The sequence below is a fragment of the Lissotriton helveticus genome, chromosome 2_2 (genome assembly GCF_964261635.1).
Source record: "Lissotriton helveticus chromosome 2_2, aLisHel1.1, whole genome shotgun sequence".
In the NCBI taxonomy this organism is placed as follows: Eukaryota; Metazoa; Chordata; class Amphibia; order Caudata; family Salamandridae; genus Lissotriton; species Lissotriton helveticus.
In genome coordinates this window covers 361,539,118-361,557,388 of record NC_136060.1, presented here as the reverse complement: position 1 = coordinate 361,557,388, position 18,271 = coordinate 361,539,118, and positions in this window count along the sequence as shown.

Here is an 18,271-nt window from a genome sequence, read left to right as displayed (position 1 = left end):
ATCTAAAGGGGCTCCTGTTTTCGCATCTCTTGGATACTCTTCACTTGGCCAATCAACTCTGATCTTACATTCTGTCCATAAATCAGCAGGTACCACTATATCAAACAGACCATCGAAGTCTTTCAAGAAAACCTTTGAAACCTTCACAAACCTCTCAACCTGTTTGTACCATTCAACTGGTTTCTCTCTCAATTTAGGGAAATCGTTTGTAAATGACAAAATATCTTGTCGACTCCATGGAACATGAACATATCCACCACCAGGTACCTCTCTCATAGGACACACTCTTTCTACTTTTCATGACTCTTTTAACATATATGTAGTAGATGCTTCTTTCGCTTCTGCTTCTTCCTTATCCATCTTATTCTACACTTGTCAATGTCTCCCCACTTTGGCAAAATATTCATCAACTCCTTTACGTGTAACTTCTTTCCTAACACTGTCATATAGATGTGCTTTGCCTTCACCCTGTGTTAAGTTAACATGAGCTTATTAGGAGTTTAAACGCCATTTTACATTTCTGCTGCTTCTGCACATGACACATAATTGTGACTTTAGCTTTGAGCCTCGTATAATGTTTTGCTTCACACAGGAATAATATGTTATTGCTCTGATAGCAGCTTTGCTTGGTGAGCTATGTCTGTACAGTGAGTGCTGAAACCTTCAAGAATATCTCAACACAGTAGTTGTTATGAGGTCTGATCTTCGCACGTTCCTAGACATAACATACATGCAGCTGCGGCCAAATTTTGGCTTTAGGTGCGTTTTATGTTGCTTTGCATAGGACATACACACACACTTGATGGTGCTTCGCATGCAGAGAGCAGGTGGAAGACGATGTGATCCCTTGCCACTAGGATATGAGGTATGGGCGCGCCCTGCTAAAACCCAAAGAGACCTTCTTAGATATAATATAATATACTAGCTAGGGAGGGCGAGAATTAGGTGTTGTTTAGCCTTCTTCGGTTTAGCATTTAAATATGCTTTCACCGTTTGTATTCTATAGACTAGTAACTATGCTGATTACTTTGTTACTTATAATATGTTTGCTTGTATTATCTAAGATACTGCGTTTGAGAACACTGCATTAGAAAATAAACATTTCAAATGTGCACGCGTCCTCATTTACTCCTTGTTCTGGACTGAAATGATTGTATAAAGAAAGAGTGTTCATGTGTTCCACGTTACCTGAGGTGTACTAAGTCCATGTTCTGGTTTGTCTAAACATTGGGAGTTTGTAATAACCAATGAGACACTGTAGCTAGTCTGGTGGGGGATTTTGGGTACTAAGGTGAGTTTTGGCACACCCTAACTTACTGAAGTTCCAAGTCTCTGTGCACAGTTCTGTAGGAGAACGGAAGCCCTGCGACATGGCGCCCAACCGTTGGTGGTCTTATTACATGACACTTGAGTAGTGCAACTTTCCGTCCTTAACCCCTTCACTATTGTTTCCGCTTAACGGTGGTGTCGGACAATCCTACCTATTTTGAATAGGTCTTTTCAAGCTTGAATATTTCTAAACGGTTTCCTTGAATTACTACCCAGTTGTGCTACAAAGTTTACTTTGTACCTCTTTCTTTCTGTGTCGCTATGGCCGCGGTGAACATTCCACAACATAGTCGAATTGCGGTGCGTAATCATTTGCAGCATTATAATGTTCCCGTGGATGGCATGGCCGTGATTTTGGTGGTGAGTGCAGAGGTGGCTAACCCTTACGAAATGTTTTACTCGTGGGTGACCTTCCCAGCTGTGAACGCAAATACTACTGTGTTTGACACGTACACTCCCACAGCTGTGCCACAAGAATATACTCCATATGGGGCACAGGAGATTCCTATAGATACTTGGCTGCACCGCGTTTGGTTTGATGGCGCCTTACCCCACTCTTTGACAGCTCCGAGGTTAGGTTCTTTGTCCATTCCCGGCGCAAATTGGCCTGTTTTGGCTGGATTTTTACCTCATCCTCAACACGGCGCTTGTTCCGTGGTTGAATTAAGACGACTTCATGTAGTCACAATAAGCGTAATTAGGTCGTTAGTGCAATACATAACCTGTAATCTCCCAGGCGGGGCCCCGGGTGGTGCGGCGCTTCCTGCTGGACAGGGCGGCATGAAGCTCAGTCCTGTAATGGTCAACGCTGTAATGGGCAAGCGCCCCCAGGTTAAGGATGATTTTCCTTTTTGGCTTGCCGAAAAGTTTGACCAAATTGAATCTGTATTTCCTAACACGACTCCTGGTGAGAAACACAGGATTCTGACAATTAGCTTGCCGAAAGACTTGCCCCTGAAATTGGTGACTGTGAGACCTGGGGTAGAACGTTTGTGGCAGTCTATGCCAGGTGTTACGGCACTCCGTCTATGACTGTCCTGCCGACGGTCCTTAAGCGTGTTCTTGATGAGTAGGGACCTGAGGCTGCTGTTGAATTGGGTATGCGCCTATGTGGCTCCTTTGATGTGGTTTCCGATCTCATTCTTGCAAATGTCAAGGGGGATGCAGTGAACTTTCAGGTAGCCAATGCTTTGCAGGCGATTCCCGATGTCGATAAAGCCCGACAGTTGGCAAGGATTATTGTGGCAGCTTATAAGACCGTGGGCCGCAATAGTAGGGGTCTCAAGCCTTTTTCTACTAAAGAGAAAAAACTACCCCAAGGGCAGAAGTCAGAAACTGACGAACAGCCCAAGACCAAAAAACGAAATTGGCCAAAAAAACAAAAACAGGGAAAACAACAACAAAAGAGACAGGAGTCTCGACCTGCGTCTCCATTGCCTGCGCCCCCAGAACGTGTTTATGACTTGGCCGATCGTGCGACGATAAAATCACCTAATCGATTTCAGGTTTCTGACCAACGCTCTCCTCGTTCTTTTCAGGACTCATCGGCCTCAACGACCGGTGGTGGAGGAGGCGGCAGAGGTCGGGGTGACCAGCAGGGATGCGACCAGCCCCGCCCGAAAGATGGTAAAGGCAAGCAGGACGATTCTACACTAAAGAGACCCCAGTTTCAAAAGAAGAAAGTCGCTGCTTTATCAGCGAGATATGCCACAGATAGTGAGAACGCAGCTTCGGAATCAGACATGAGCTCTGACCTTGCTGGACAGCGCGGCGAAGATCACCATAGTGCGAGAAGCCCTGCGTCCACTACTGAAGGTGACAGCGGCTGACCGTTATGTTGTTGTGGAAACAGCTGACACTAGAGTTGCTCCCCCTGACAGACTTTACGAAATAGTCTTATTATTTGAAGGTGACATACAGCGTACCATAAAAGGGGTATTTTGGGAAAATCTTAATATTACCTATGACATTTTGTTAGCGGAGGCTGACTGGCCCCCACCTTTTGTTCTCGCAGCTCCGAGAGGGGAGGAGGTAATCCTCCCTAGTTTCGTGCACACGGTCTCGAAAGAGCATGCGCTGAATTTTGCAGAAGAGTGGGCTAGAGTCCTTGCGCCGGCTCTGTACCGTACACACTGTGGTTGGGATACATTTTCCCCACACCATGAAATTCCTCTGCGGTCGCAGCCACAGCCTCAACCTCAATATCCCATAAGACGGGAAGCTAAGGCTTCCGTTGCAGAAATCCTTGAACAATTGGAATATCAGGGTGTGATTGAAACATGTGTGTCACCAATGAATAACCCTCTTTTTACTGTGACCAAGCCTGATGGTTCAAATCGTTTGGTATTGGATTACCGGCATTTAAACTCGCATTGCCGTACCTGTGCAGTACAGAATACCCATGGCTCTGCCTTGGTGGATAGTCTTGTGCGTAAGCGGTTTAAAACCACGCTTGACGTATCCAACGGTTTTGATGCCCACCATTTGGATGGTCTAAGTTCCCAGTGGACCAGTTTTACATGCGGCGGCATCCAAAAACAGTTTGAACGTTTACCGATGGGCTATAAGAATAGTCCTGGAGTGTTTACTGCCCGCATAGTCTCTCTCTTGGAGAGAATCGACCCTGATGCATGCTCGTATGTGGGTGACATTTATCTCACAGATGACGAACTTTGGAAGCATCTGTGTCGAGTTGACCGCTTAATTTGTAGCTTTGCGACTTCGATTACAAATTTAACTTTGCAAAATCGCACATTGCAGAGTATATAGTGTTGTAGGGCTACGAGCTCAACATTGAAGGTCGAGGACTAGCTCCTCACTTCTTGGAGAAATGCACACAACTGCGCGCTCCGACAACTCTGAAAAAATTACAGTCTTTGATGGGATTTTTAAACTTCGGGAGGCCATACATTCCTGAAAATGCCCAGCGTACCAAGACTTTGTATGCTTTGATACAACCTACTTTTACCAAATCATGCTGGCTGCCGGAGCCCTCAGCTATTCTGCAATCTTTGCAGGCTGATCTGCTCACTTCTAAATACTTACTGACTCATGATAACCACACCAACCTGGTGATAAGAATCGTCCCTGGGGCGGTGGGTTTCACTTGCCTTACTTTTAACGAAGGAGACACAGTACCTATTGCCTACAAGTCACACTTGTACACTTCGGCTGAAATGCGATTTTCCACTGTGGAGAAAGTTTTGACGGGTGTACAGATGGCGATTCTTAAGGAATGCGCCCTGTCACAGGGAAAGCGCATGTTGGTTGTTACCCCGTGTCCTGCTTTGGAGGCAGTTACGAAAGCCAGTGTACCTAATTCTAAAGCTTTGCACCCTCGGTGGATACAATGGGCAGCATCATTGACATCTCCGGATGTCACATTTATTTTTGATGCCTCCTTACGGTCGCAAGAGTTTTTGCAATATGAATTCGTTCATCCTGCACCTTTGGCTATGCGGCCTTTGGAGGATTTCCATTGCATCACATACACTGATGGTTCGGCGCAGGTTGCGCATGGTTCTAACCATGCCTACGTTTCCGCATGCACCATTGTGTTCGGTGCCATGGTGAACGATGAGTTCAAGTCCAGAGTCGTGCACACGCAGACTCTAGGGGACTGCACCGCACAATTGGCAGAGCTTCGTGCTCTGATGCTTGCATTGGAGTACGCTGATCCTAGTGTGACGACTCCTATTGTAAGTGATTCTTACTACTGTGTCCAGTCTTACAATGTGAACTTGTTCTTTTGGATTCAGAATGATTTTTGTGATTCCAAGGGTAGCACAATAAAACATAAAATGATCTGGGCCCGAGTGGCTGAGCTTAAAGGGCAGTTGCCACTCGTGTTTGTAATTCATACTCTCGGTCATCAGCGCGTGGGAGTCCACGCTGTTGGCAACTCGCTTGCTGATGAAGCAGCAGAATCAGCAGTATCGACATATTTAGTTGCAGCAGTTACACGGTCCAAAAGTAAGATTGATGATGATATCTTGGCAGCTGTTGCTGCGACTGAGAAGGGATGTAAATATCCTAAGGGGTTCCCTTCGAAGTACTCATACCACTTAAGTCCCGATAAGGTACCTTATGTGAAAATACCTGACGTTGGGGAGAGATTGATTCCCAATTCGGATCCCAGAAATACATTGATCACAGTGGCCCATGAAGGTGTTGCATCTGCGCATGTGGGCGTTTCTGCCACAGTGTCCCAATTACAACAGCGTTTTTGGTGGCGGGGACTGTACAAACAGACGCACGATTATGTCCTTCAATGTGACATTTGCCAGCAGATTAAGCCTTCAACTGCTGCGCGTCCGCCCCAAACACAGTTGTTCATTTCTAATAAACTACTAGGTTGTGTTTATTTGGATCACTGCGGTCCTTTTTCTTCTGATACTGCATATAAGTACATCTTAGTCGCAGTTGATTCATGCACACGCTTTGTATGGGTGTGGCCTCACCGCAGTGCTGATTCACGGACTGTCATAAGGGATTTGCGTGTCTTTGTAGGGATTTTTGCCTGTGGTACCTTCCATTCGGATCAGGGTCCTGCTTTCGCCTCTAAGGCGTATAAGGATGCCATGGCTTCGTTGGGGGTCCAAGTCAAGTTTTTGTCTCCAAACAGGCCTGAGGGCAACAGTGTAGTCGAACGAATGAACCGTGCCTTAAAGCAATCATTGACAGCTCGAGTTATAGGCACTGGCAGGAACTGGCTGGCCGATATTCTAAATGGCGTGCAGCGTGCTCTTAATAATCTCCCTAGAAGGTCTCTGGGTGGGCGGACCCCATACGAAATGCTCTTTGGTATCAAGATGTACGTACCGGACCTTGACGGTCTAGACTCGGTGGCTGTTGCTGCCTCCTTTGACGTAGATGAACATTGCAATGTCTTTCAGACTCTACAAAAGACAAGAGACAGTCTTGCAAAGGAACATTTGCCCTCCACTTCGGATGATGCGTTGCAGATCCCAGTAGTTGGCTGGCTACCCCAAGTCAGAGAATTGGTTCGGGAGAAGATCGAAAACAAGAAAGAATTTGGTCCCTCTTACAGAGCTACAGTTCCTGTGCTTGGTGTGAAGGGCACAAGAACAGTCGTTTTACCACCACTTCCAGGTCGTAAGGAAAACAGGTATATCTCCATTGACAATGTCAAGATACACAGAGTGGCCGATTCTTCTTAGTATGACACCGGCAGTCTCCTGTCCTTCGATGGTGAGAAATTCTGTTTTGGCCACTGCTTCTAATCCTGAGCCGGAGGTGGCCATCGAGATGCCTGCATTTTCTAGTCCTTTATTGAGTACACTGCCTGGTACTCAACTTGATGAAACTGACTACTCTTACCCAACTGACTTATCCATGCCTGATTTGCAAACTTGTTTGGCCACAGAATCCAGATTTTCATTTGACACTGTTTCACACACATCAAGGAAGCCCTCACGGATTGCAGTCTATACAAGATTATTTAAAAAACATTTTTTGATTCCCCCTTGGACATATATTTGGCTGCTGCTTTTTTCGATTTACCTTTTTATGTCAATTGGTTTTGTGTTTTATTTTTTCCGAATCGTCAATGGACACTATGTCGAAGAGAGAACATGCATTCGACATCTAAATGGAACATTGGCACCCCATTCCTCGTCACATACCGCACACAGATTGAAAAGAGACTTGGCTTTTGTTAACATCACTGCTTGGCCTGTCCTGGATGGGATAGTATGGGATGCTGTTAAATTTCAAATCCATGGCCCCAGTGAGGTTATAAATGTCCCTAATGTACTTAGAGTTAACATGGGGGATGTAGTTAAACAAAACATACGTTCTGATGATTGGGATGTTCAGGCCGTAGAGGCCTTGTTTTCTAATTTGAAATATTATGCTGCCTCTGATGCTGAAGATTTATATTTAGAATCTGCTAATTATGGTGATTTGTTTTGTTTCCAACATTTTGGCAACCACTACCTACATAAAACTAATTCCAGGAGGAGCACTGTGAATTATACACAATGGGAAAATTGTCCGGCTCCTGTACAAGGCAGTTCAAGTACCTTTTTGAAAAAGTACACTTATTTGACTGATTTTAATCAGCCTAATCCCTTATCATTTTATTTTAAAATGACAGAAAAGTCCATGTCCAAGGTTAGACTTACCGATACTAAATTATTATACTCGAAGTCCTTTCTAGACCAGTTAGCTGTCGGAGGCTACGAGTTGTGGAAGGAAACAATTGACCTTAAATCTGTTTGGGATTCTAAAAGTTGGCAGGTACAAGGCACTGAAGCTTTGCACCGTGCATGTCTCATCCCGAATCATATGTTGTTTTTGAATTCTACCATTTCACAGACAACATGCTTTGGATTGGCTACTTCTAAAAAATTTAATGCTCCTACTTTCCCTGATTTGGAAGAATATTCAGGTTGGGGTAATATTACAAAATTTTCGATCAGGGAGTTGCAAACTCTAATGATAAATTCGTCCTTTAACATATCCAGTTTGGACACCAAAGGTTGGCTGCTGTGGCACAGAAGTGCTGACTCATGCCAACATCGATTTCTGGGTTTAGCTGATGGCTTTACACAAGTCAGGGTCGATCCCCGTTTTGAGAATGACCATTCTGTCACTACTTATTCAGTAGGCAAATTATGTCAGAATTGGCTCAAACATTCTAGCTTGACGTCAGTTAAACTGCATTTATCTAAACTGACTGACGATGTTGATTTGAATGATTTCATAAAAGGCCCCGCTAAAGGTAGATCTAAAAGATGGATATATGCAGTTTATAATGAAATCTGGAAAACATCACAGATTGAAGCGGCTACCCGCCTTAGGGCTATTGATCAAGCTAATTTAGAAAAAGTGCTTGCTGTTGTGGATAATAGCATTAAAACGCTTTCTTCCCGCATTTACACATTGGATAACATTGTGTCATCTGTTGTTGATATTGCACAAGATGAAGTGTCTGTGTTATACCACGGTCAACATCAATTGCGTTCTGTTATGCAGTTTGCGTGGACCATGCAGACCCTAAAGTCCGGAAAAGTTCATTGGAATTACATGAATAGCTCTTCTCTTTTTGCCCCGTTTAATTTAACTGACAAGCAACGTTTGCTTTCAATGAGAGATGCATCTTTTTCCATGTTACACATTGAAAGGTTGGAGTCTTTACCGTTCTCTGTGGCAGAGACCACTTCTGCATTGTGGCTTATACACGGTTTGATAACTTTACCATTTGCTCTTTTCGAATTTAAAAATTGTATGAAATATTTTGCCATTGGTAGATACGAGCCTCTTGGTAGCTCCTATCTGCAAGAAGCCTGGTCGCTTCCTTTTACATACAGATGCCTTAGGGAGGGAAAGGAAGTTTATCTGAAAGGTGAAGAGTGCACCGAAACACCAGATCACTCATTAATGTGTAGACATATTCAATTACACGTCTCTTGCAATCAAGAACAGCCTAATTTAGCCTGTGTTTTGAAAGGTACACCCGTGCCCGCAATCATTCCCACATTCACGTTACTGGTAAACGGACGGCAGTTATTTACTTTTAAATAATGAAGATTGCTGTGGGTTATTAAAAGGCATTGCTTATAATGTTACAGTCAGTGAGCGTGTGGTTTGCTGTAAAAATGTGTTGTATCCACCCATGCATGGGAACTTGGATGTTTCCATCTGGCCGAGAATTCCGACCTTGAAAGCAGAGTACAATAAGATGAGTCGAATAAGAGCTCTATTGTCCCTAAAAGAAGTTGCCCTGACATCAGCTCGTGAAACATTTGTCCTTCACGTGGCTAACACCCGCACAGAGGTGCATGCATTGTTAAATACTGACCTTCCATTGCATTTCGGTGAACTGATTCATACAATCTTTAACGCATCCTCCACAACGGGGCTGGCGCACTTTTTTAAATTAGTTAGCAGTGGTCTCGTGACTTTATTTCAAAAGATATTTGGGATCATTCCTGCTTTCTTTCATTCAATCTTTTCTAGCCTATTTGGTGGATTTCCCGTTTTACTGGCGCTGGCTGCAGGCTTACTTTTGCTGTTTTGTTTCATCGAAATGGATGCACATCCTGTGTTCCAAGACGAGCTGTAGCGGCTGGCACTGTTTCGCAACATGATGCTTGAATACTGTGGTGCGCTGCCGCTCGCCACCTTAAGTGCAGCGTATGGATTATCGTTTCGATTTTCCTATTTTACATGTGTCCAGCCTGTCTTTCATTGCCTGAGCTGTGATTTCGACTGGGCCCTGGATTTGTGTCTCTGCAATGTGGTGTCTCCTGAAGTGGATTATAACCAGCTCATGAGTCCCTTAGTTGCTCATGAATTGCTTTTTTCTGATGGAGGGATTATGGCCTTTGCAGCGATGCATGGAATGCTGGGTCATTGGAATATATTCGCAGCGGCGCAAGATTTCTTGGCACACAGCTTCATTGAAAACCCACCGAGTTGCCCTCTGATGGTGCTAGAGGCTCCGGTAATTGAAGAGCATGTATGTTCTTTCCCACTGTTGAATTGGATGGCTGAGTTTTTTTCGGATGAGAACAGTGACTTCCTTTTGGAAGCTGTTGCTGCTTATTTTGCATATTCGATGGTAGGCTAAGGTCTGTCGATGCCATGGTTGATATTGAACATTTTTCATATTTTTTTCGGGAACTATGGAAAACGTTTTGAGCCCCAGACCTATTGACTTTAATTGAAGTGAACTCTAAATTGTCATGATGGTGAGATTTTTGTGTTTTGGGTGACAAAAATATTTTTTTTCTCACGTACTCAAATTTGAACTGACTATCGTTATTGAACTCTGCATTTCAAATATGTGCCCCTTATCTTATCTTATCTTATCAGTGCTCTGATCAAGGGAGGGTGTCATATAGATGTGCTTTGCCTTCACCCTGTGTTAAGTTAGCATGAGCTTATTAGGAGTTTAAACGCCATTTTACCTTTCTGCTGCTTCTGCACACAACACATAATTGTTACTTTAGCTTTGAGCCTAGTATAATGTTTTGCTTCACACGAGAATAATATGTTATTGCTCTAATAGCAGCTTTGCCTGGTGAGCTGTGTCTGTACAGTGAGTGCTGAAACCTTCAAGGATATCTCAACACAATAGTTGTTATGAGGTCTGATCTTCGCACGTTCCTAGACATAACATACATGCAGCTGCGGCCAAATTCTGGCTTTAGGTGTGTTTTATATTGCTTTGCATAGGGCATACACACACACTTGATGGTGCTTCGCATGCAGAGAGCAGGTGGAAGATGATGTGATCCCTTGCCACTAGTATCTGAGGTATGGGCCCGCCCTACTAAAGCCCAAAGAGACCTTCTTAGATATAATATAATATACTAGCTAGGGAGGGTGAGAATTAGGTGTTGTTTAGCCTTCTTCGGTTTAGCATTTAAATATGCTTTCACCTTTTGTATACTATGGACTAGTAACTATGCTGATTACTTTGTTACTTATAATATGTTTGCTTGTATTATCTAAGATACTGCGTTTGAGAACACTGCATTAGAAAATAAACATTTCAAATGTGCACGCGTCCTCATTTACTCCTTGTTCTGGACGGAAATGATTGTATAAAGAGTGTTCATGTGTTCCACGTTACCAGAGGTGTACTAAGTCTATGTTCTGGTTTGTCTAAACATTGGGAGTTTGTAATAACCAATGAGACACTGTAGCTAGTCTTGTAGGGGATTTTGGGTACTAAGGTGAGTTTTGGCACACCCTAACTTACTGAGGTTCCAAGTCTCTGTGCACAGTTCTGTAGGAGAACGGAATCCCTGCGACAACACATTCATATTTTCTAAATCTTTGTCCCTAAATTCCACTCGATGTGGTTTCTGTAGCACTTTTGATCTCTGTATCCCTATTCCCATCTCAGAGGTCAGTTCTGTCAATTTATCATGAAATAATCTTGCATTCCTGGTTATACTTCTACAAATGAATAACTATTCCTCATTGTAAGTGTTTAATCTTTCCATTCCCACATTTTCAGCTATCATCTCTTCCAATTCTACGTTCAGTTTGTAAATATCTAAAATCTTTGGGGGTGTAATCTGTTTTTCTATTCCCTGCGCCCATCTCTCCAAATCTTTTGGAGTCCAAATCTTTTGGAGTTTTGGAGGCTCCTGAGGATACCACTGATCTTCCTTCTTTTGAACTACTGGATGTAACTCTTTTTGGGGTTTCACTTATGGAGTCTCTTATCGGTAGATCTGTTATGAAATTACTGAATCGCACTCACTTGCTTGAACGTCTATTATCACAATTTCTTTTCTGGGGTTACTTAAGGGAACTGTTACAGCAGGTGGTTTAGGGCAATTTGCTTTGTCTTCATACAATGGAACAACAGGACCTATAGTTACTGGTATTGTAAATGCTTCATGGTTCATATTCAATTGACCTATCTTCCGTATTAATTCCTCTCTATCATTTACTTAACGCTTCTTTTTCCCTATATTGAAGTACCCTATTAACTGATGGATCATGTAAAATTTGTGGAAACAAGGGTGTTCCTAGTACTCGTGCACTTGGGGTGACTCTACTTGGTCCTTCTTGGTATGGTGGAGAGTTTTTAGTTAAAATGTCCTCTAGCAACTCATCTTCTGATTCACCATATCCTGTTGTGTTCATGTGTTTCAATTTTCTTTACACTTACTTCCTGACTGTTCCTCGGCCGCTTATACTGGGTATAATCCTTCTGATACCATTGCTTTTCTCCATTGCTTCATCTGATCTTCACGTGTCTCCCGCATGTACCTAGGAAAATGACCCATATATCTTCCACTCCGATTTTCGCATGCTCATATGACTTAGTCTCCCATTCTTCTAATGTCTCATACTGCGTTAACCTAGGTCTCAGATCTAAATCATTTACCCGCATCCTCAAATTCTGCAAAAGTCTTCACCATCATTTTTTATATATTCCATCCAATTCTCCATCCATATACATGTATGATATCCTCTCGCCATCATCATAAATGAAGCAGGCGTTTTAGGTGGCGGAATAGGAATTCCTTCTCTAGTCAATACAGGTTTATCTTTCTTAAAGAAATTCTTAATTTTCTTTATAAATGAAATTTTTCTCTTTTCTCCATACATACTAGACACTCAATACATGAAACAATAATCCGCAAATCCTCGAGCTTTTCTGTCAGTGCGAATCGCACAGAAATGCAAATGGGAATCAAGCATACAAATTTTCGCCAACCAATCCAAAAGCGGCTTTCACTCAAGCATCCATTCAGATTGACCAATGCCAGCGCAGCCTTTCCGATGTCACCAGTTCTGCTCCTTACTACTGACCCCTCCTTTACAATTTGCGTCAGTCACATGCCCGCTGTTTCAACCTATTCCATCGCGGCTCTCTGTCACATCATTGCAACTCCGGCAACTGATCCTCCCTTCACAAGGTAATTCAAAAACATATTTCTTTTACTCTTCCTTTAACTGAATTCCGTTAGTAACAACGTTAAACCATTCACTACTCTGCCTATTCCACTAAACAAAGGATAGATTTCGACTTATTCCGGAGACTCAGAATTGCTCCTCTTTCACTGTGAGTAAAACCTTCCATTTACCCTTCATTCAAGCACGATAAAAACTGTTACGCCTTCAGTGTTACTCTTACTAGGTGATATAAGACCAAAGTTTCACCAGCGAATCTTCCGCTATCACTCATACTCAACTTTTATACGAAATAGTCCCTAATTTTACACTGCCAGCCCTGCGTAGCTTCTCAGTGCTATTCCAACAGACGAGTAACCTCACTGCAGTATGGCTTCCGTTACCACCCGCTATTCATTCACTCTGGGAATTTTTCCGGGCAACATAAAATGGGACACTAACTCTTTTTTTAAACATAAATGAATAATCAAAAAACAATATTTATCACCAATCCAGTCAATAATAACATAGCAGTGCTATCAGAAAACTGATCAGACAGCTCATCAGCAACAGGTACTCCAATATCATATACTCACATGGGCCCATAAACACTCACACAACCTGGCAATAACCCCTGGAGTCAAAGTTAATGATTTTCTACAATTTCAAGAATAGTCACTTCTTATTCTCAACTAATCATTCACTGATCAAAAAGTTCTTTCCTCTGGTCAATTGACCATTAGTTGAACTAGTTGATGGTGAAATGACATACAATAATCTTCTTACATTTATAAATGACCACAGACTCGGGAAATATTTGAATTCTTTATCTGAATCAATTTCATGTGAACCGTTTACAAAGTACAGTATAGTCTCCGTCACTCATAGGAAGGAAGATTCAATTAATCAGTCATCAAACACATACTTATACCTTGCAGAAAGGAGAGGATAGAGAGAAAAGAACATTAGCACTTACCCAGAAATATAGTTACCTAGGATGGTGTGAAAACCAACCCCCTGGCCAAGGAGCAGGCAAGGGTCCCCCCGGGAAAGATCAGGCGACAAAGGCTTCAGGACAGGAATCAGTACTGGGTGACCTCTCTACCACTGATGCTTGCATAGCACCCCTCTCTGACACTCTCCTCCTCCTCGATATTCTTACGCAATCTTCTTCTAAGTAAATTAATTTAGGATAAATGGTTCTGCATCAGCAGAACTCTGTCACTAACTAAGACTACCTCAATTATACTCTTCGAGATTCATGTACCACCCAGTATTGTTTTAATATCATAAAAATACTAACTCTGCTTGGCCAGGCAAGGAGGGATGATCATCACACCATGCTTATTTTTCATCTCAGTCTCAGTCTATTAGTCTGTTGTTCATAAATCTAACCCCTTAATTTTTATTCAAAATTATTCAATTTGTATTCACATCTTATTAGAAAAAAAATGTTAAATTTTCATGCCTGTCCATTCATTCAGGAACTTTCAATGCTAGATCCCAGGGTATGCATCTTTTGTGCCCTTGGATGACGTTCAAGAGTCTTGTCACTCTTCCGGCTCAATTTCACTAGGCATGCGCGGAGGTCAGGTGGCTAACAGACTCTAGACTCATATGAAAATCCCAAAATAGGCACTAATAACAGAGTCAAAAAAACAAGTGTTAATTAAAAAATAAATGGTTTCACTGTATACCACCTATCTCTACTCTAATCCCATTTCATTTATTAATGCTTTCCCCGCATTAGCATTAGTAAAATAGCTTGTGTTAGTGTTAGCTAAGCAGATGCTAAGCATGTGAGCTTCCAAGCCTCCATCTTATTAGCGTCTGCTCATGTGCAAGAAATTCCCTCCAAGCGACAGATCATCATACTGCGTAGGTACAGCTGATGCATGTGCAATAAAGATTTCCTGTTAGCAACCATTTTAGAATTTCACTCTAGTTACAAATCAAATCAGGGACATTTGTTCAGCGCACATATCACTTGAAAGTCTCATGGCGCTTGCAGACAACTCTGAGAGATTGCTTGATTTATTGTCAAATAGACACGTTTTTAGCTTCTTGTGATTGGTGATTGTGCGTAAGAGTCTTGGCAACTTGTTCCAAAGAGTGGGGGGCAGAAAAGAAAAAGACCTTCCTCCGCTTCTGGCATAAAAGGAGAGAGTAATAATTTATTACTGGATCTTAGGGACCTACCAGGCTTATTCCAATTTAGTTTTTGGGACCAGTAGGCCGGGCCAACTCTGTACATGTTTTTATGTACTAGACATAACATTTTTATTTAATCTGCATCTAAAGACCTTTTGCAGACTACGCATGGTTTCAAAACAGGAACCTACTAGATGGTTTATCTGACTTTGCATAGATAGTTTGTTGTCCATGTGGAAACCCAGGTTCCGAACCCGTCTGTTTTGGGGTAGGACAAGGGCCCAAGTTAGAAGTTACTTATTAGTAAAAACGTAAGCAAGTTTCTCTGTCTTTTATGTTCAATGTGGTGCGTATTAGTTTTACACAATACGTAATTAATTTACTATTAGAAGTTAAATGAGAGGATTGCTTTCGAGTAAGTGTCTTATCTACGAGTCCTTACTCCATCACTTTCATGTTGGCTCTCGCCATGAAAATGATTGCGTAATGACTGTTCACAGCCAACATTCCTTGTAACTTTGGACTAACTGTTTCCTGCTATACCCCCAAAAAAATGCTATGGGGCGGGGGGTTGAAGGGGTGATGGGGTGGGGGGGCTAGGCTAACTACAACTGCTGTGTAGAACCAAAAAAGTGCCTCAGCAATTTCCACTTTCTTTCTGCACTTTTCATTACTTTGCTTTCCTTTCACCTTTTAAGATGCTAAGCTTGTGTTTTATATACTGACTTTTCTAATTCACTTGACACTTTCTATAGAACGAGTCACCAAGAGGAATGCAATGAAATTCATTGCTCCACCACTGCTATTATACCTCAAAACTCGACAGCTACCCTGGGATAACTTGTGTTGACTCTCATCAGTGCCTTTCATGTCCGCTCTGGCCATGAAAACTTTGTGATTGCTCTTTACCAACATCCATAACACCCTCAGATCAATCGCCTCCTGTTTTTTTCTAAAAATGAATACGATGGGGATCGTTTAGCCAATCATAACAACTCTGTAAAGGCCAAAAAGCAGCTTTTGCACCTTGCACTTTTTCTGTCCCCTTTGGCACTTTGTTTTACACTTCCTCATATACTTGTTAAGTATCTGTTTTATAAGGACTGCTTCTATTTCTGTCCGGCTAAGTCTCTGTTCACAAAATTTTGCTCTCTTTGTATTCATATTTACATGTTTGAAACAAATACTGTGGTGACGGTCTAGTTTACTACGGACCGGAGCCGGAACTGCGCAAGCGGAAGCGGAAGGCAGCCATGTTATTAGGCACCGACCGCAGCACAGCATAGCGGTGTTTCCCGGCGCTCCGGGGATTAAAGAAGTTTATACCAAACATTGGTGAAGTGTCATCATTTAAAGAACCCCCACAATGGCGACGAGGAGCGGGATCCAATAGCGGCGCCCCACGCATTTCGCGGACGCTGGTAGCGGCCCGCATCGGCGTTTCCCGCCCAACAGGGGACCATCAAAAGACCGGAGCGCGGCAGAGGAAGGCGTTGGGCGGTCTTAGTGCATGCACCAGTCCAAGGGTGCTCGCTCACTGCCTATACTACTGCAACAACAAAAAAAACAAAAAAACGAAAATAAAAAATAACAGGAACTGAAATACAGTGCCTGCATGTGTGCAGTGAAAGGCTCAGTTTAAGCAGGGACGCACACACAAGCCTTCAATAACCACTACAGTCACCGGACAAGACTGGCCACCAGTTGGAGCCACGCAGGTGTCCCCAAGAGCGCTCGAGATTGAGAGGTGAGGAGTGGTGCAACTCCACGCAGGTGCACCAGAGGGAGCGCACTATCAAGGGGCACTGCAAGCCGTGCAAAGCTGGAGGAGCAACTGGGACAGGGAGGTCGGCCGGAGACAGACAGTGGTGCAGGGCAGAGTCCCCTACAAGGTGCATCTACAGCGTCAGGGAGCGCGATCTCCAGTGGAAGAGAGGGGGCGGACGCAGATACGCGACAAGCCCCGGGCAGCTCTCCCAACCGCTAAAATCCGGATCCGACCAGCCCCATCTTACTCAGGAAAATGGCGGCGCAATCCACGTCACTGACGCAGATGGTTCCGTTTCTTCCGTCCAGAGGCGAGCCAGCGATGCCCTGGGAAGACTGGAAAAGGTATTTCCTGAACTATTTGGAAGCACTAGAAGAAGAGAGCGGTGCAGCATATTCAAGCAAGCGAAGGTTGAAAATCCTGTTACACAACTTGGGTCCGGAAGGCATTCGAGTGTTCGAAACCATTGTGAAAGAGCAAAGAGACAACAACGATGATGACGTCTTTAGCCATGCCATATCAGACCTGGATGCATACTACAGACCCGTGGTGTGCGTGGCCATTGATAGACACAGTTTCTTCCCCAGGAAGCAAGGAAGTGGGGAGACAGTGGATGAATACGTTGCAGCTCTTCAGAAACTGGCCCTCACGTGCAAGTTTGGTCCACTCCATGAAGAGCGAATTCGCGATCAGATCATCATGCACACGACGAGCACACACGTCCAAGAAAAATTGTGGGTGAATGGTGATGCGCCTTTGAAAGAAGTTTGGGCCATGGTAAAGAAAGCAGAGATGTCAAAGAGATGTGCCTAAGCAGCTAGAAAAGATACTGGGAGCACACAGACGGTCTGCAGAATCATGGCGAGCCACAGAGGAGAGAAAACCAAGCAGAAAGACACAACGAAGAGTCAAGAACATAAGAGGGGCCCACAACCGCCCGGTGGAACAGCCCAGAGAGCAGGCAGAGGTGGTAAGCCCAGTTGTTACCGGTGTGGAAGCATGACACATTTGGGAAATGACAAAGCATGTCCGGCCTTTAGGGCGAAATGCGCATACTGCAGTACCTTTGGACACTACGAGAAGGTGTATCGTCGCAAGCCTAAAGGAGCCACGGTGAGATATGTGGACCAGGAACAGCAAGAAGAAGAGGCGAGCAGATCAGAGGAAGATGACATGCAAGAGTTTCTATACATTGACGCCCAAATCTTGGATGTGGGGTGTACAGAGTCGGACAAACCAAGGTTAGACATGCACATAGGAGGAGTGCCCATAGAGATGATAGCGGACAGCGGAGCACCCATCACCATAATACAAAGGCAAGTGTGGGACAGGGAATTCTCCACGAAAATACAGGAAGAACTACGTCCAATGGATTTACGACCAGTCACGTACACGGGGCAGAGGATACCCATGTTAGGATACTGCCCTTTGCTGTTCGAGTTCAGGGGTCGGCAAGCAATGTGCAAGCTGTATGTCGCTGAGAAAGGACCGTCTGTACTCAGTTGGAAGGACCAGGGAGCGTTAGGAATACAACTCAATCCAGGAGGAGTGGAGAAGATTTTACTGATGGACATGGAACTAAATAGCGACAATGAAGCAGGGAGTACCCCAAAGTATTCGGAGGACAAATAGGAGAAC